Genomic DNA, 21,634 nt, shown 5'->3' on the forward strand with positions numbered 1-21,634 from the left:
CTAGAACCCTCAGTTTGTTTCTCAGAGTCCATAGTCTCTCATGGTTCGTCCCCTGCTCCGATTTCCCTCCCCTTCATCATTCTTCCCCTCCTGCTATCTTCTTCTTTTTTTTAACATATAATGTATTATTTGTTTCAGAGGTACAGGTCTGTGATTCAACAGTCTTACACAGTTCACAGCGCTCACCATAGCACATACCCAAACACCCCATCCCTCCCACCCCCCACCACTCCACCAACCCTCAGTTTGTTTCCTGAGATTAAGAATTCCTCATATCAGTGAGGTCATATGATACATGTCTTTCTCTGATTGACTTATTTCGCTCGTAACCCTCCTACACTGTTGGTGGGAATGCAAGCTGGTGCAGCCACTCTGGAAAACAGTATGGAGTTTCCTCAAAAAGTTGAAAATAGAGCTACCATATGACCCAGCAATTGCACTACTGGGTATTTACCCCAAAGATACAAATGTAGGGATCCGAAGGGGTACGTGCATCCCAATTTTTTTTTTACTACAGAATTTTCACTACCATTTCTATGGTGCTATGAACAGAAGTGTCTAAATTGAGATATAAACTTACTCCACAAATTACAACTCTTTTATATACCCTATTCACATACCCTGAACTAGTGTTTTGTAAAATATGTCTAGAAACTATTCATCTGCAGCATAATTCTAGGTAGAAAAGAATTTAAGCATTATTATGTTATTACATATGATGTTTAAAAACAAATGAAATTAGGAAACATCTCTTCATTGATTTTATGTAATAGGAATTCTAGGTTGTGTCAGAAAGGCTTTTTTTTTTTAACTGAACTATTGGATCTGCTTCCACTCTCTTCTATTCTGCTTGCCAGGGATTTGCTACACAATTAAAATATAAAAGGGCTTGTTTTGACTAATTAATTAAAGGATTAAATATGGACACCCATTCTAGAACTTCTGAGTACCAATACAACCAAAAAAAGATTGATTTTTATTCAATTCAAGGTATACGCATGGATGTTAGGGGATGTATTCAGTACAATAATGATGCCTGATTTTCTCACACACTCAGAAATCTTCAAAAGCTATCTATAATAAATATATGTATATATATAATACCTAGCTTTATATCATAAATATATAATTTTTCTCCTCCTCCTCATTCATCTTTTTCTTCTGAGTACTGACCTCTTCAGGGTATTTTTTCCCCCAAGGTGTTATTCACCTTTTTTTGAGTCACACTTGACTGTGGTGACAGAATGTCTGCCTGATTTAATCCACAGAGTACCAGAAAGAACTCGGAGATTAGCCTCCCCAGTATACAGATGCCTCTGTGAAGAAATGTAAATTCTCCCAGAACTGATATGTTCCTAGGTTCCTCTCAGTGTCTGAGCAAACCTGGATGATGTAAAGCATGAAGAGCCAAGGTTTATGGCCTCACACAGACTCATTCCTAAATAATGACTCTGATAGTTCATGGAAGGATGATTGACCATCTCCCATACCCAATACACATAGACCAACCCAACTAGGGTCTCTTCAGCCAACACTTCTTTTCATCACTCAAAGCCAAATAAACCATTCAGTGCTATTTGGATCATGACTATTTATTGTATTCTACATACTCTGAGTGAATAATAAATAAAATCCTATAAACCAAACTAACTTTGGGTTAAAGGGCATCTTTAAAGCACTTATTTAATTACTAGAACCTAAATCTTGAAAACTGTTAATGCTATATCCTAGTTATCCAGGTCTTGAAGACAAGAAAGAAATATATCCTAAACTGGAGTCAAAAGTAGACAATAACTATTTTGATAAAAGTGATAAATTGTTTATCATGACAAGATTCAAGGATGTATTCATTATAGAAGCAAACATTAGAAGGAAAAATCTGAACTTCTTTTTTTTTTTTTTGCTAAAATTTCATTAGAACACAACTTTTGCTTACCTTTGAGTTTCCTTACCTCTTACTATGGCTGATATTACTATCTCTAGGAATGATAAACAGCTACCCTACATTGAGCATCCACTATATGCCAGGTATCATGCTCAATATGCTATTAACATCATACAGCAATCCTGGAAGTAAATTTTATTATCACTAGTACAGATGTATCTTAAATACGACTCCTCCATGAAAAGCAGTGTCTATTTACACTACTTTTCCAACCTGGAAACAGGCTCTCACTCTTCTTCATCCCCCAAAGGAAATCCCATTTCTGCCAAGAATTTCTTTACTCACTTGATCTTTCCTCATATTCAATATCTCCATTGCTTATTTTTCCATCTTGACAACTCTGAAACTCACTATAGGCTTTCCCAGTTTTCTCAATCACAAATATGTTAATTCCATTCATCACATATAGATAAGAAAACTGGAACCAGGGGTGGCTGGGTGGCTCAGTCGGTTGAGTGCTGAACTCTTGATTTCAGCTCAGGTCATGATCTCAGGTCTCTGAGATGGAGCCCTGCACTGGGCTCCACACTCAGTGCTGAGTCTGCTTGTCCCTCTACCTCTGCTCCTCCCTCCCATTCATGCTCTCTCTCTCTCTTAAATAAATAAATAAATAAATAAATAAATAAATAAATAAATAAATAAATAAAATCTTAAAAAAAAATAAAGAAAGAAAAAGAAAACTGGAACCAAAGACTTTAAATGACTTGCCCATGGTCCCAAAAATTGTAATAGAGCTTGAATTCAGACAAGGTTCTGTATTAAGACAAGGCCAACAATTTCTCTGTTTCATAGGCCCATTTATACAAAACTCTTTTCTTTTGGCATTCTAAATACAATATTTAAAAACAATGAATTAGAGAATAACAGAAATAAACTAAAGATCCAAATGTAGATATGTCATTCTAAAGATCACAAATAAACATACAACATAAATATGAAGAACTCATTCTTAGGCTTTTGTACTCATATAGTAGTATGTGAAATCTAATGGCCTATCTTCTATTCAAAACTTTTTAGTAATGGAAATTTGTAAATATTTGAAAATATTATTTAATCTAGAAACTTGAATTTTGGTTTTACTAGATTTTATTCAGTGTATTAATTTTTTTCTATTAAGTACTAAAGATCTATCTTCAGTGATGTCTCCTCTGTCCTGTCCACTTTAAGTTTGTCTCCATTCTCCAGGACCTATTATCTCTAAAATTTTACTATTCTTTCATAGGCTGCCTTACACTGACTATAAGAACTCCATCTCTACACATTATTAAAAATTATAGTTGATTCTGGTATCATGCCATGCATGGCAGATAGTCAATAGATGCTTTTTGAATGAACACTAGCACAAATCCACAGTGTCATGTGCAGCTTTATGCATGGAAAGGGACAAAAGCTCTCCTAGGCTTTAGCAGATGTCTCAGGGCAAAGCTAATGTACCAATTCATTCCTCGAGTTGAGATGTTGGCTTTTTTATTGAGTCTAAAATGTGGAAGAATATAGAGCTATAAACTATGCAAAATCAAACTGTTCAACCACAAAAATTTGAACACTTCATGACAAGATATAGCTTATTTTATATTTTTTAAAAATTATGCACAAGAAGATGACTTATTTTCCAGTAGTACATTAACTATCAAAAGTAGATAGCAAATCTTTATGTTGACATTTATATTTGTTTACATTCAGTTTTAGAGCATGCAGTTCAGTCATTTGGACATAAAGAGTTAATTACTATATCAGCCTAAGGTCACATGACCCAGAGTTGCCATAATTCTAAAAAGAGCACTTAGGTATAGACTGTTGCTTAGACTCTATCTGAAAGGAGATACCATACTCTGCCAGCAGTCAGCCTGAACAGAAAGTAAAGAGAGAATTATGAATGGTGTGTCAGTTGAAGTTAAATGGTCTTACTCCCTTAAATTTCATAGTTTCAAAATATGGCATCATCATTATTTGTTCATTATTTGTTCTCCTGAAATATCAAAAGAGCAAAGAAACCCATACTCCAATGGATGATTAAAAAACACCTCAATGTCCAGTATGTATTGTACTTAAATTATTTAGTCTTTCTTATTCTCTGTTTCTAGCATGGGAAATATATATATATATAAGATACCAATAGAATTAATTTAGTGAAACCAGGTGGAAGTGATTAAAAGGCTATCTCCTTTCCACACTTACGAAGGTATACTGTTGATAACATCCTGAATTCAAAGAACAAAATCAGACTGGTCATTGTTTACCTAAGATAGCAATCCTTAGCTTTGTAATCAAGCAAAATTTATTTTGCTTTGCTATACTTGCAGTAAGAAAGAATTCTTACAGTGTCTTATCATACAGTAGCCATTTCTCCATTTAAAGCTATACTTCCACATGGACAAATAGTACTGTACTGCGGTCTAAAAGTAATTGATGACATACAAAATCATCATAGGTTTCTTATAATGGGATAAATACCAGTTATTTTTCAACAGTCCTGTGTCAGCTCTCTACAAAGAAATTTACACAGATACTACGTGACTTAGGAAACTTTGGGACCCATTAGATTTAAAATATCTTGACAGTAAGCCACTTTGAGAAAGATTTTATGAGTAAGACACCATTCCAAAGGTAAGCCCTGATTCAGACCATGTTTGATTTCTCCATGCCTGATCCACGGAGGCAACTGCTGGGAAAATGCAGAAAATGGGATGTATTGTTTCCAGTAATAAATCATGATTTCACAGGTTTAAATGGACATCTGAGATTGAACAGCAACCAAATGTTTATCTTCATGCACTTCATTTTTCCCATTAACTCTGTACCTCATTTTCCTCTATCAACTTTTGCAAAATTTTCAATTTTCTTCCAATGTTTAATTTTTTTCCACTTCCAGGCATAAAAGCTTACATCTACATCCTTTATACCCTCTTCTCTCTTGTCCCAATAAGGAAGTTCTCCAGACTTTTATTTAAGGTCAGTCTCATGCTGGGGATCCTCTTGTCTCCAGAAGTTTTCACAAAACAAACAAACAAACAAACAAAAAAACCCAAAACCCTATGTTATCAATTATTCCTGCTCTCTTGTGTATAAAATATTTCCCTCTCAATGGGATCCATTATACCAGTTAGAAAAGATTAAAAAATAAACCTCCTCTAATTAATATCTTACCTTTCTGTGACTCAATAATATACCTATGTTTCCATGGATTTTCTTATGGAAGAATATTCTTGGAGTGGGATATCTCACCCCAAATATATATGTGGTATGTGTGAGGCATGTGTGTATATGTGTAGGGGAATTATGAATCCATTCTCTCCTGCTTTTAAATCCCAGGTCAAATTCTCTCCCTTCCCTTCCCTTTTCTCTTCTTGTATTTTCTCTCTCAATTTTTCTCTCTCTCATACATATACATATATATATACATATATATAATTTACTATACTTATTTATATGCAATAAACTATAAAGTATATAAAGTATATGGCATAAGTTCTGATATCATATCTCAATCCTTCCTATGTATCTGTGGCTTAGAGAACTGCCTTGGTCCTGAGCTTGAACTTCTTGTCTCTTTAAGTACCCTATATCTTTCTCCTCCCATCAGAGTTATCTTGCCATAATATACACTTCCTGCTTCAAGACACTTACTATTGATTCATTCATCCAACATTTATTGAACCTCTGTACAATGCCAGGCCTTGTTCTAAGCACAGCAGTTACAGTCATGAACCAAAGAACTTCAAAGGGCTTTGGTCTCATGAAGAAGGCTGCTAACAAGAAAATAATTATATAACATCACTTTATGCAGTTTGTAGTGTTTTTTTTTCCTTATTAACCATAAAATGTTTGCATAGTACTGTAGCTCTAAATTTTAAATCTGAGACTTTTGTGTTCTCTGGATACTGTGATGATGATGGTGGAAAAAATCTCATTCTGTTTAAAGATTAAACAAAAAACAGATCTTTAATTGCATTAAACCATGATTCTTCCCAGGCAACACCATTAAACTTCCCTCAGCCAGTGGTCTGTATACTGTATGATGGCATCAGTCATGATTTTAAATGGGTTTCATGGGATAACCGGGTATAGAAGCAACAAATGAATGTTTTTCTCTTAGATAGCCTGCCTAAAACATTGAAGTAACCCTAAGAAAGGAAGGGGATCACAGCACCCCTTGGCCTCTACTGTCTAAGCTAATTCCTTCTGTTCATAGGGGTGAAGTGGGTTAGTTGGTTGTCTGTGTCTCCTCCCTTTAATATAAAAATATTGGTGATATATTTTGTAGTTTTGTAGCCAAAGAAGAAGGTGGTTGTCTTCACTTTTCATCTCTAATGAGTCCTCGAGAGAGGTTAAAAGAATAAAACCAGTTAGGCCTAATATAAATTCTTTTAAACTTTCTGCTGTTCTCCAACACTAATGGAGGTCTGGCTTTGTTTTTTTAAGATTTTTTATTTATTTATTTGTCAGAGAGAGAGAAAGCACAAGCAAGGGGAGCGGCAGGCAGAGGGAGAAGCAGACTCTCCACTGAGCAAGGAGCCTGATGTGGGACTCAATCCCAGGACCCTGGGATCACGACCTGAGCTAGAAGGTAGACACTTAACTAACTGAGCCACCCAGGTGTCCCTGGAGGTCTGGCTCTAAAGGTGAGGCCAAATTAGCCACTGAATATTCTGAATCCTTAATCATTAGTAACTCAAACTACTGACATCAAGTTTAGTGTTAGAAATATAAATTAACCAGAGAAGTGGGGAAAAATATTTAAAAAGGCAACACTTGGGTTTTTTTTCCTTTTATTGATAGTCCGCTCTACTTTTAAAAATCAGAAATGCAAAAGTAGGTATCAGTTCATCCCATATAAAGGTAAGACCATATCTCATATGCAATTCAGTTTTCTAAGGTTTTACTGAAGGTGTCAACCTCAAAGCCCTTAAGACTATTACATGAGCTTGGCAAATACATACACAGCATTTCAAATTAATTAAGAAAAAGAGGAGGGACTTGGCTTTCAGATGGGGAAACCATGAACCCTGGATGTCAGAATTGACCCCAGAATTAAAAAGATGAGAATTTTGGAACATATTATATTAAAATATATTTCAATATATTCAAAAATAGTTTCAGTGCAGTGAATATTTCTATTGTTTGAAAATATGCCTTCATTAATTCTAATGATTTCTAAAATTATATTCACTGGCAAATATAGCATTTGGATTGCCTGGATTCAAAGGGAGAAAAGAGTTCTCAAATTTGTTCACGATAAAAATATTCGTAGAATGCTTATGAGTGTTATGGCCTCAAGCTCATCTATTTTGTGCAATTTCTAAGCTAGAATCTTGACTAAATGTGTGAAATCATTGAAGTGTATCCGAGTTTCATGCACGGATGCTTGCATTTCTTTACAGTACAAGAAGGCTTTGAGAAATGGAAGGGATTAATAAAGTCAGTTATGTTTAAATTAAAAGTGATTTATAGGTTTGTAATGTATATATCTATGCACTCTACTTTAGAAACAAAGAGGAGACTTAAAAATTGCATCTTACATAAATAATTTTATAGCTGAGTTAGCAATTTCCCACCTCTAAATGCAAATTGTTATTAGGTCTAAGCTGTTTTCTTCCTGGAAACACTGTCCAAAGCAGTGTTTTGTGTGATTCCCTGGGAGTTTAAGTCAAAGATAGCACCACAGAGCTTCATCTAGGCAGCAAATGGTCAGAGTAGTTCCAATCAGAGCTAACAACCCTCTTGAGTTTAAAATGTCCCCAAGATGTTGTGGTGGTGGTTGTTATTTTAAACTGGGGCTGAATTTTTATGTCCATAGCTACATAAATGGGCATATTTCTTATGCACCAGGTTCTTGGAGAGATAAAAAGAAAGGAGAGAGAAAATCAAAAGTTATTACGGAGTAAAAAAAATGAGTATCTCTTTTTCCTTTTTAAAAAAATGTGTGAACACACACACACACACATGCATATCACACACACCTTCATTTATTCTATATCCTTCTAATGATAGGAATTTACAGTCATACAGGGGGTGGGACAGCAACATAAATAAATCAATACATAAGGAACTTACAGCATATTTTCTCTGTTGAACTCATCTTCTCAGTGCTCTGTGCTTCCTTACCCAACTCATGTTTTCCACTCCACCATGTAAACCCCTCAATTCATTGTGAAGAAATTCCTTTACAATCCTGAATTTGCTGAACACTCTCTGCCCACCTCACAGTTTCATTACCATAACAGAAACTTCTTAAAGTGTGATCATCATATCAAGCATAGTTTCATGTCAGCTGAATATGCAAATTGGAAGAGAAAATATCAGTTATTTTACATTATCCAAACCCACCCCTGTTAAGTGATACCACACTTTGGTAGAGAGTAATACCACATATAATAGCATCAATGTTTGAGGATGACCTTTGTCAGGGACTTCATTATTACCCACCACTGCTCTGTTGGAAAAATGGTATTATTCACATTTTACAGACAAGGAAAATGAAACATAGAAGGTTAATTACTTGATCCTGACCCTGACCCAAACTCTAACCCTGATATCTGGGTAAGCAAATACACTGGGAAGCTGAGATTTGAATTTAGTTGAGTCTTACTCCACAACCGTTCCCTTTCGCACTATCACATGTCCTACATTTTTGATGGAGCAGCTGCTGGCTTTTAATTATCAGGTATGTTTATGAGAGGAATAACAACATTTAGAGAATGGGATGTAGAAATCCTAATAAGGAACATCTTGACTGCATGTAAAATAGAAACATGTATGCTTAAACTGTTCGGTCCCACTGAGATGAACTGTAACAATAACTCAAGTATTGCAAGGAACTGTCCACTTTTTCTATTTCCCAGTTGCCTGATCATTGATATTCACTCTTGATTTCCTAACCTGTAAAATAGAGATCATAAAGTCTACTTAATAGGGTTCTTAGAAGTTTTTGATAATGTATGTGGGATATCTTATTTATAGTAAGCACTATTAAATAGGGCTAAATGTAGGAACATATAATAATATAAATTGTATGGGGAAAACCCAAATTGCTTACCTAGTTATTTCTTTAAAAAAACAAAATAAACATGGGACAGTCTGTTTCCTTCTATTTCAGAGAAGATAAATATTTACATCACTTGCTTTTCTATCTCCTTAGCCCACCCTTTCCCCCAAGCAGTCGTGCCTCAGATAAAATTTTTTTAATAATGGGAATATAAGAAACATGTGGTACAAAAAATGGATTCCAGGCTACACTGACTCGCTGTGGTTGAGTTTTAACAAAATAACCTCTTTCAACAATCAAGGAATAAGAGATTTTAATTAATTGTCCATGTACTGGGGACTGATAGTAAATGCTATGAGATCTATTTGATGCCTGAGTCCCATAATGTATCAGGAATCACAAAATGCCATTTTTCTTGATGTCTACTTATTTTATTTATATTATAGGTCACCAGAGTTTTCTTTGTTTTTCCTCTCAAATGTTTTTATTACAAGAAAAATCACCAATGACACTTAATATGCTAGATTTACATTTTGAGATAAATTTGCCACTAAAGCAATGATACCTTGACAGTTCTGGTGACGGAAAATGTCTGAAAATCTCCAAGAATGTATAGATGCACAGGTTCCAGCAGTGCAAACTCTATGAAGCAGCAATGGCTTCATACCTAGATTAAATCCAGTTTGTAAATCCCGAAATTATTTAGCTGGATTTCTATTTAAGTTTGAGAACATATACTAAAGTTGTTGATTCTATAGCTCACATTTTTGCCTAAGGTTTCTGGCCCTACAACCAAGGGAAAAGAGGTTATTTTATTAAAACTCAACCACAGCGAGTCAGTGTAGCCTGGAATCCATTTTTTTGTACCACATGTTTCTTATATTCCCATTATTAAAAAAATTTTATCTGAGGCATGAACGCTTGGGGGAAAGGGTGGGCTAAGGAGATAGAAAAGCAAGTGATGTAAATATTTGTCTTCTCTGAAATAGAAGGAAACAGACTGTCCCATGTTTATTTTGTTTTTTTAAAGAAATAACTAAGTAAGCAATTTGGGTTTTCCCCATACAATTTATATTATTATATGTTCCTACATTTAGCCCTATTTAATAGTGCTTACTATAAATAAGATATCCCACATACATTATCAAAAACTTCTAAGAACCCTATTAAGTAGACTTTATGATCTCTATTTTACAGGTTAGGAAATCAAGAGTGAATATACTAATTGCCTGAGTTCATTCTGCTAATGAGTGTCAGAATTAGTGTTAGCATCCCCAAATGGTTTGTGTTATCATCACTATGCAACAGTACATTTTAGGTAGAATAAGAAAATAATTCCTGGGAAAGATTCATTTCTACTCACTGATTTTTCTTGTTGCACTCTGCTTCTGGGTTATAGCATATAGATTATATTAGAGTACATCATGGAAAAGATGAAATCAAAAATAGTATCTTATCATATATTATATTACTTACGACATTTAGTGGTAGTTTTATGGCATTTATTTGCGGTTATTACGATTGTAGGGTAATTTAAAGAAGACAAAGACCAACCTGATTTGCAGTCACTTGGAAGATTTTATTTCTTTATAAAACTAAAGAGTTAACAAGAAAGATGACCAAAATGATCATCAAGGCAGCCTCCAAAATATCCATTTTTGACTAATACTTAGATGGTAACAGGCAACTCTCAACACAAAATTTAACATTTTTCCCAGTTTCAATCTCCAACATCACCCTCACTGTGTGACAAAAAGCTAAGGGAATATCAGGTGAGGTACATGCTGGTTGCTTGAGGACACACACTACCCTTTGTTAGGGAGTATTTATTCTCATCTTTGATCTATGGGTCATTGGTATTTGGGGGTATCTAGTCCAAAGCTCTGGTATTATTAGAGATCTTGGCAATCAGATCCCATTATCAAAACTAACACAAATCGGTCACATAAATACCTTTGATCCTTCCTATATTAAGACAGACTGGAATTTTCTACAAAAAATAAAATAAAATTATAATTAGATAATGACATAAAATGAATAAAGAAATTCGGCTAAATATCAATAATATCACTTAGTCCTGGAGAAGCTATGCCTTCAGACCTAATATTTTAAAGTTAGACACCTGAAATACCGAATGTGAAAGGGAAATTCTTCTACTAGATAGAAGATGAAAATATTCTTGCCATTCTAAACATAATAAATACAGTGAAAATACATGAAGTAAAAAAATACAGTAAAATAAATACAGTAAAAAATATAGGAAGTTTTGAAAAATCTTATGACAGAGAAGTTAATTTTCAGTCTTTGTGGATCAGCTACTTGAACATCATTCCCATACCCATTTTCTCCTGACATCTTCCATTATAGGGATATCCTTTCAGACCGCCTTGCAAATACATTCTACTATATGAATAATTTCAGCCAGTAAGATGAAGTTTCAAGTTCTTCGATAAAGCTTTCTTATAAAAAAATAAATAAAGCCTAATGCGTTAAAGAGATTTTTAGTGTTTCCTCTATTCTTCTAGCCAAGAATAAAGATGCATTGCTTAAAAGAAAAGTGACCATCTTGTATAAAACCTGTACAGTACGTAATATTGAGCAGATAAATTTTAAAGGATCTAAATAAATGGAATGATATGTCATATTTATGGATCAAAATACTATAGTTTTTAAGATGCCTATTCTCTCCAAACTGGTCTATAGATGCAATCCTAATGAAAAATTCCAATCAAAATCTCAGAAGTTTTATTTTTTTTAGAAGTAGATAAATTGATTCTAAAATTCACATGGAAATGCGAAGTCCAGAATGTCAAAGCAACTTTGAAAAATAAAAAGAATTAGCACTACTTGATTTCAAGTGATAGCAATCTAATATAGTAAGGTATTGATACAAAGATAAACTAACATATCAATGGAAAAGAATCAGTTCTACACATAGACTCACAGGTACATGATCAATTGATTTCAACAAAGGTATAAAGGTAATTCAATGGAGAAAGGATAGTCTTTTCACCAAATGGAAAAACGTAATTTAAAACCCCCCGAAATTTGGATATGCACATAAAAAATGAACATCAACCCATCCCTGCTGTTACATTTTTAGAATCAACATAGATTATAAATAAATGTGAAACCTAAAACTAAAACTTTCTAAAAGAAAATACAGGACAAAATCTGTGTGACCTTGGGTTAGGAAAAGATTGTTTTTGGTATGAGACCAAAGGCAAAATATATAAAAGATAAATTGACAAAATCAACTTCATTCACATTTAAAATTTCTAATGTGCAAACCACACTTTTAAGAGAAAGAGAAGACAAACCAGAAGCTGAGAAAAAATATTTGTAAGTCACATATCTGACTAAGGGCTTGTATTCAGAATATAAAGCTCAATATTAAGAAAACAAACAAACCAAAAAAAATGGGCAAAATATCTTAACAGTCACTTCACCAAAGAAGATATAAAGATGGCATATGAGTACATGGAATATATTCAATATCACTAGTCATTTGGTAAAAGCAAATTGAAATCATAATGCTATACCACTAGATTTAAATTAAAAAGATTGACCATGCCACTGTGTTAATGAGTATATGGAGCAACTGAAAGTCTTCATACATTGCTTGTGGAAATGTAATATGGTACAATCACCTTGGAAAACAGATCAGACGTTTCATAAAACATTAATATTTACAATAAATTTATTACAATATATTTTACTGTATAATACATAATACAATATAAACTATATAATAAAACATATTAAATAAATCACAATAATAATTTAATAAAACACATATGTGCCATATAGCCCAGCCATCTAAAGAGGAAAGAAAGTATATGTCCATACAAAGCCTTTCCTACAAATGTTCACAGCAGCCTTATTTCTAACAATCCAAAACTGAAAGCAACCCAAATGTCTATCAACAGGTGACTCGATAAACAAATGTTGAAAGATCCATAAAATGGACTATTATTCAGTTATAAAAGGGAATTTACTATTTATATGCATGACCTCATGAATTAATCTCAAAATAATAATGCTGAGTGAAGGAAGCCATACAAAAAAGAAGTATATGTTGTATAATTTCATTTTTACAAAGTTCTTGAAAATCAAGACATATTTTCAGCATCAGAAAGCACATCAGTAGCTCCCTTGGGATGGAGGAGATGAGGAAGAAAAGGAACACAAATGGACATAAGTAAGGGAACTTTGAGGGGTAATAAGTACATGAATTATTTTGATTGTGGTGGAGATTCTATGTGTGTATACATAGGCATAAACTTATCAAATTGTTTGCTTCAAATATGTGCAGTTAATTGCATGTCAATTATACCCCAATAAAGTTTTCTTTTATAATGTTCAAAGGCAGGAAGGGTATATTTCATGAAAGGAAGAAGATGCTGGCAATTGGCAAAAACAAAAGAGGCCATCATATCACCGAATGGACAAAAGTAACAGGCTAAGTTGTTTAGGAAGCCAAAAAGACAGGATGCTTGATCCCTGCTGGGATTAGCTGTATCAGCTGATACACCTACTCTGGCCCTCTTAACACCAGATTTGTTGTAGTGGAGGAAAAAGAAATGACAAATGACTAATTATTTAAGCAACTGTTAGGTTTGTTGCTGCTGTTATATGCAGCTGAATGCAATCCTGACTGATAAAAATGTTAAGGTATAATGGATGGAGCTCTGCTTAAAAATGACAAGATAAAATCAATTTGTTTCAGAAATATGGGCTGATAACCAAAAACAAATTGGAAAAATAAATAGAGCAGAGCGGCACAAAGGAAAGATAAATGATACCAAGAACCAAAGAGGATTAATAGTTATATTTTGACATAGTTCAGTTCCCTGGATATTTGAGGTATTTGGGGTTAGCAAGTGATGAAGGGGAGACAAGGAGCTAGAATTGGAAGAGCTGTCACCAGGCAGAATCTAGAAAAGTAGGGGATGGCTATGAATGTAAATTGCACTCAGGTGGAACCCAGAATCTGGTCATCAAGACAAAGTGGGGGTTCTATATAATAGCAGACCTCAAGAGCATCACCAATTCTTAGCAAAGATGGCTAAGTCAAATTATGGACATCAACAGAGTGCAAGAATTGGAAATGACCTAGGAATAAACAAATGTCAGAAACCTGAGTCCAGGTAAATATTAGGAACTGGAACTGGCAATTTAAGACCAGAACTAACTGTATCAAGGGGAACAGTGTAAGAAATTATGCCAGAAAAGTTTCATTTTTAAAGCAGAATACAACCAAAATGTTTATTAATTTTGAATAACAGCTAATTGAGATGGTATATGCACATATAAAAGCAAACAAAGTGCCTAACAGATCCTGATAGTGTAGAATATGATAAAAAAACATAGCAACATAATTGTTTCAGTTGCCCTTTATATAGGAATAGTAGCTTAAACCAATGCAGACATATAAAAATTGCCAATCCCTCCTCTTAGAGTAGAATTTAATTAATCAATTATATGTCATAATTCCTAATCTTCATTTGACTTTATCTGTGCACATTTGGCAAAAATAATTTGAGACTGCTGTTTCACCTTTCTTAATTATGGTATAACTGAATCCATAGGAAATTAATTTAGATCCAAGACAAAGTAATCAGCACAAGTATTCAAGTTACAACCATAATTTTAATTATCTAGATGTACTGGAGAAGCCATCTTAACCAATGGGAGCAAGATTAATCAGTTGGTTAATTTAAAAAAAAGTCAACTTAAGTGAGGAATCATAAAATAAAGTTAGCTATATTGTGAAGTTATTTTCATACAATAAACAATTTCAATGCATCTATAAGATTTTGAGTGTCAGGTTGATAAATGGATACTTCTCCTCTAGGACTCAATACTATTATTTTTTTCTTCCAATTTTCAAACCAGCTAATAAATGCTGTGCTAATAACCTTTGGATGTTGGGCCAACATCTTTACTTTTAAAAATCCCTCTGCTGACTCAAGTAACCTATTGTCTTTCCCTCATTATCCACACCCATAGCAGGTTATCTACAGTTGGTTTCAAGTTTTGCTTTCTTTAAAGTGAAATGAAGGTGTAACCTAAAATCACTGAGAAGCAATCTAACTGCAGTCTTTTTTAGAGCTTAATGATTTTTCCACCCACACCTAATTTAATAGTATTTTAAAAGCAATTCACCTTCATCAAGTTTTCCCAAACTATTCAACAAAGTTTTCAAAGAAATAATTTTCTTTTTTATTTACTTTTTGTGGGTTTACATAATATCTCTTTAAATTATATAATTGTATAAGTGCAATCAGCATAAATTGCTTTGGAAAAAACTCAAACCCTAAGGCTAGTGAACACTGAATATGTCTTTGGGGCCATGCAGAAATATTGAACATTCTTCCTGGATTTGGAGAATTTCCTATATTCTGAGTTAGGTTTCCCTGAAGCAGAAGCTAGAAATTTTCTTGATGAAGCTCCCTTGCAGTTTAGACGTGGACACATCAGGAAGGAGGTCAGTTACTTAGATTCTCTTTCAATGGAGAAACTATAGCTACAAGGATTGATTTTCTAATGGCAATGGTGGTGACAGAGGTTCTGATATAAGGGTGCCCGTTATTAACGTTGACCATCAATAGCCCCAGCATGCCTGACTACATTGGCTCCAAGCAATGCCACTTTTAGGCCCTAGTAAATGCTATACTGTTTTGGCCTTGCCCCTCAGTATGAAACAAGGAGTCCCTACACTGAAAAGGAAGCACCTACCTAAAGTATCTGCTTCTAGAATATATCTTGGCAACTCAAAACCTCAATATTTCCTGGCCAAAGGGGCTTTTTGTTGGTCCTTTTCAAGTTTCTTGCTGGGTCAGTCCCGTTGAAGGCTAACTGTACCATAGTGATATATCTCTAGGCCACAAGGGGCTTAAAGTGTGGACTGGGGTATCCACACAAATGTTCATGAAGCCCCTCTTGGGTGATATGGAGTCAGGTGTGAGAAGAGAATAGGGGTCATGCCCAGAATTCCACTCCTATTCCATTGTTCCAGCTCCTCACATGTTGGGGGAATGCTGTGATTCTAGATTTCCTGGGCTATCTCATGTTTTAGATAAGTAACTTTTCTGCTTAACCTATCTGAAGGATGCTCTAATATAGTAAACGAAACTCTGATGACTAAATATGCATATGAATTAGAGTAAAAGTCTGCAAGTTTGCTGGTGGGCAAACTCTGCTATGAAAGAGTTCACTGTGTCCGAAACATCAGTCCACTTTGTTTCCAAGGGGGTGGGAGAGACTAAATGAACTAGTGAGTAAGTAATGTGACAGCTGGTTAAGAGAGCTTCTACTCTATTTCTGGTCATCATATGTTTTGGGCTTTAATTATTTGAATTCATGTCCCAGGACGACCTGGAAAGCTAAGAGGACATGCTCTGGTAATTTTGTAGGCAGATTTGTGTAATGAGGGAGAAATCATCAGATTAAAATACAAAATGATAATACTCTTTGTTGTTCTGTCTAGCAAGCTCTAAAATAACTATAAATTATATAGTAAAAAACCAGCATCCCAGAGTTCTTTTCTAAAAGATGAATTCATTATAATAGCCATAGACTTTACATATTTGGATAAAAACAAGTGTGAGATAAATATTCACAATAGAAATGTAGTAGCTATTGCATTTAAAGTTGTAAACTTATAATTAATAAATATTACTCTTTAGATTTTCTAAAAGGCCAAGTCAATATCAAGGAAGGAATCTTTAAATGTCATTTTAGGCATTCTAATATTTCCTAATCGTGGCTGGTGTAAGATATTTCCTCTGCTAATCATGCAAACAACATGAAATTTTTTTCTCATTTATTTCCTTCTTTCCCCCTTGGAAGGTAGTTTGTCTTGGTAAAAATACAAACATTCCCAATAATTAAATTAATAAGTATCTATTTTAAGATGGGACTGGGGGAGATTATGCTAAGTGAAATAAATCAAGCAGAGAAAGTCAATTATCATATGGTTTCACTTATTTGTGGAACATAAGGAATAGCATGGAGGACATTAGGAGAAGGAAGGGGAAAATGGGGGGGGGGGAATTGGAGGGAGAGATGAACCATGAGAGACTATGGACTCTGAGAAACAAACTGAGGGTTTGGGGGGGGAATGCATTAGCCCGGTGATGCGTATTAAGGAGGGCACGTACTGCATGGAGCACTGGGTGTTATACGAAAACAATGAATTGTGGATCACTACATCAAAAACTAATGATGTATCATATGGTGACTAACATACAATAAAATAAAAATTTTTAAAAAAGACTATTTCAATTAAAGACTGGATGTGGCAAACAGTAAATTACTGGTGCTTGATGAATTTTCTGATTTTCTGATATAGTTTATGATTATGATTTTACAAAAAAATGTTCTCCATTATACACACTATTCCTGAATTATAGCTAAGTACTAAGAAAGAAGTGAATCAGAATTCAACATTAGTCAAAACTTAAGCCTAAATTCTTTGAGCAAAAGTTTTCTATTTGACATATTTAAAATTTGCAAACATTAAAAATATTTGACACTTTTAAAGTCATTAGCCTCTAATGCTTTGAGGTTAACTTTCACATTAATAAAGCTCAAAATAGCATGTTATGAACAGGAAATTGACTTACTGTGGTAAAGTCCAAATTTCCAGTAATACATCTTAGTAACAGTAACAATTTAATGGATATTTTAAAAAAATCTATGCAGAGCAGAGATATGTTTCCACTGAGATATGTGCAGGCCTGCAAATGAGCTTCCTACTTTGGATGCTGTTTTCTATCTCAGGCATGTAACCATAACTATTTTTGTTTCTAAACTATTCTCAAATTGAACATAAGACTTTCTGTTACTTAGTTTTTCATAAAGTGACAGAGGTGGTAAAATATTCAAATAGTCAGCATTATATATTTTTCCTCAAGGAAAAACACTGACCTAACACAGCATGGATGACATTTAGTTGTTTATATTGTTTAGCTTCTGCTGTTCACCAATTTGACCACGGTTATTAATTGTATATTTTAACACAAATTTAATGCAAATCATAAAAATATTACCATTAATTTTAGGTACTATGAGCTCTTAGTTCATAACTTTACACAAAAATGTACGGAAAACACAATACACATGCTACCTCCCAGTGGCTACTCATTGGAACTACTCTTTTAATTGCAAAACAGAGGTTGAAGCCAGTTTTGTTGTGTATTCTTGAAAACATTTATTCCAAAGTGAACATTTAAAAAACCCCTATGATGAACTGCAGTTGATACAGTAAACTTTGAAAGGGGTTGAGATAATGGGACAGGAAATAATTATGGAAGTAAACTGACACTTATAACCCCTGATAACAATAATTTTTTAAATGCATTATAATGAACGCTTTTATTGTTAAAAATAGTAGTAAGGGTTTATTAATCATTAACTGATTAAATCTTTGTTTTCAGTACGCAAATACACATGAATTTTTTATAACATAAAATACTATAAAGTAGATTATAAGCAGGAAAGAGAAGATGGAAAAGAAAGGGACACTGGAAGAAGCTGAGAGATTTATAGGGAATAGTGTAAATGGAAAGATACTGGAAAAATTCCCCTGATGTTTTATTGGAAGAAAAAAAGTACATTCTCTCTTCTTTAAGATTTTATCTGTTCTTTATATATTATACAATAAATCCTTAGGAAAAGTGCTTCTTTTTAACATTATAAAAATATCAACTGCTATGAATAAACATTAATACATATTATTGTCAGGGTCTATAACCCAGACAAGTTTCATAACTATGGACAAAGAAGGGGGTGACTAGATATACATACCACACACACACACACACACACACACACACACATACACACACACACACACACACACACACACACTTTACCAAACTATGAAGCAGAAGACTAAGTCCACAACAAAATAATCATTCTGGGAATACAGATATTCTCAAGTACCAACCCACAGTGTAGACACAGTCCTCCCTATGAAGAGACTACCTAAGCTCTTAAGGGAATTAGGAGGGTTCTTTAGCCCCAAAAGAACAAACATTACAAAAGAATGAGAGTACTTCGTTAAACTGAGTTCCAACTTGAAAATATGTTCAAGACGATTAAGAGAAGCCTTACAAGCCAAATTCCCATGTTGCATAACACTTTCAGAAAATGATTCTACTTCTGCCTGACATCCTTTCCATTACATTGGACCAGATCTCTTCATGCAACCCTATTTTTGTTTGCCTTTTAATTTACTCTTCTGATTTAAGCTATATGTATACCAGTCATCTCTCCTGACCCATAGGATCACAATTTCTCAATCCCTCCTCTAAGAGTTTACTTTAATTCATTCAAATCTGCCCTCTACTAACTCTTAAAGTACTTGCTTGTTCTGACATATTTCTGTAACATTTTGACCTCTGTCTAAATGGAGCTTCCTGAATTTTCTTACACAAAAGGATCACCTGGACTACTTATTTTATAATGAAGTTTCCTGACTGCTATTTCCCCTCTACCCTCTGGAGGTTCTCAAGCCAATTAGACCTGAGAGGGGCCCAGAATTTTGAATTTTTAATAAGTGTTCAATATGGTTCTTGTATCAGAGTTGGATATTTACCCTTCAATAACCTACAGATTCTACCATATTCTAGCAGCCTAATAATCCAATAACAGTTCCTATAGTAATGTAATATTAAGCTTATTCTCCAATACCACACACAAACAAAATAAGCAAAAAACTGAGACTAATACCATAGAGGTCAAAATTTGCATTCAATACTATAACATAAGAATATCTTTGACCACCAGGAGTTATGCTATAGATGTGTCTCAGTGTTTCTGAGGTCAACCATATAACCTAATCAGCTCTTTATGTTTGCCTAATCTACAAATTCAGAACCTCCTATTTTTTTTAAAGATTAGATGAGTTCCCTGGCAGGAGAATTTGTTGAAAACACTCTTGTTCAAAGAGCCATGAGCTACATACAAAATTCTATTTACTTACTCAAATTGATTACAGTCTGAATTCCTATCATCCAGCCATTTTTAGACTGGGTCCATGCCTCTTTGTTTATTATCTTTAAAAATTTAGTCCCTTTTTAAATTCTTTCTAGCACCCTAAATTTGACCAATTGCTAGCCAGGATTTATGCTATCTTATTGCTCTCTGGCTTCATTGCCCTCACTGGAGTGGTCCACTTAAAATAATAATAATTGCTATTAAAAATAAATAATTGCTATTTCTCCACTGCATAGATAAATTCCAAGTTTTGGCTCATATCAAATTTCCCAATTCAGTTGCTGCCAAAATTGTAGTTTACCATCAAGCAATCTTTCTATAATGAATAATCTGGACTTTGTTTTCTAGCCCCTGCTTCCTGAGAAAAATGCCCTTTTTTTATTTTAATTTTTTTTAAAGATTTTATTTATTTATTTTCAGAGAGAGAGCACAAGCAGGAGGAGTGGCAGGCAGAGGGAGAAGCAGGTTCCCTGCTGAGCAGGGAGCCCGATGCGAGACTCGATCCCAAGACCCTGGGATCATGACCTGAGCCGAAGGCAGCTGCTTAACCAACTGAGCCACCCAAGCGTTCCAAAAAAATGCCCTTAGATGGAGAAAAAGTTCTGGAAATCAAGAGCTCTTTGGTTGCCTCCTATATCACTCAACCCCAATCACTGCCCTCTTAAATAAAATTTCCAGTAAGTATTTGGTAGGCTTCTTTCATGGAATCTTAACGTAGTTCTACAGACGGTACTACTTAATCCCACCTGGAGACTCAGTGCACCAGGACCCCTTGATCAATAAATATTGTTCCACCTGTAAAGGGTAAACACAGCATTCAGAACCCTCTATGATTCAAACTGGAGGCCTAGGGTCTCCAACAGTATTTGTTAAATAATTTAAAGAATACTAAAAATATTTTATGAGCTAAGGGTCAGCCAATGCCTACATGAGGCCAGAACTCAATAGGAGTGACCTCAAGGCCAAGAAGAATTTCCCTAAAACCATCAAAAAGAAAACACCTCTATACTCAAGTTAAGTCCTTGTTGACTAATTACATTATAGAAGAGTGGCTAATGTAAAGAAGTATAGAAGAGTAATAAAATTTTAGACTGAAATGAAATGCTGTTAGAATTGGAGGTTATGAGGCTAAAAAATTAACACTGGCATGATCATAAAGTAAATCATATGTCAGATATAAAACTTCTACTTTTTTCTGTAAATTACAGGGTATCTGTAAAAAATTTTCAGGCAGTTGAGGTCATGATGGAAATTGTGTTTTATACAGATTGCTCTGCCAAAATTGGGAAAAACGGGTGGTAATGATGGATAAAGGCAGGAAGACCAGTTCTGAGGTCACTGTACTAATCCCAATTAGAAATTACCTAAGCCTGAAATAATGAGTTCAATGGAAATAAGGTTAAATACTATGTATTGATGAAATATTTAGAAAAAAATATCAACAATGTCTGACCCAGAAATTCCACTCCTAGGTATGTGCTCAACAGAAATGTTTGCAAAGAATCATCACCAGACATGTATAAAATATTTATAGTAACATTATCAGCAAGAGTAAAAAACTGGAAACAATTCAAATACCCATACAAATAGAGCAGATAACTCATGGTATTTTTATACAATGGATTACTATGTAAAAATTAGAATAAAGAGACAATTGCTAACATGCAAAAATATAGGTAAACTTCACCAACACAATA

This window comes from Halichoerus grypus, chromosome 2 (assembly GCF_964656455.1).
Source record: "Halichoerus grypus chromosome 2, mHalGry1.hap1.1, whole genome shotgun sequence".
Taxonomy (NCBI): Eukaryota; Metazoa; Chordata; class Mammalia; order Carnivora; family Phocidae; genus Halichoerus; species Halichoerus grypus.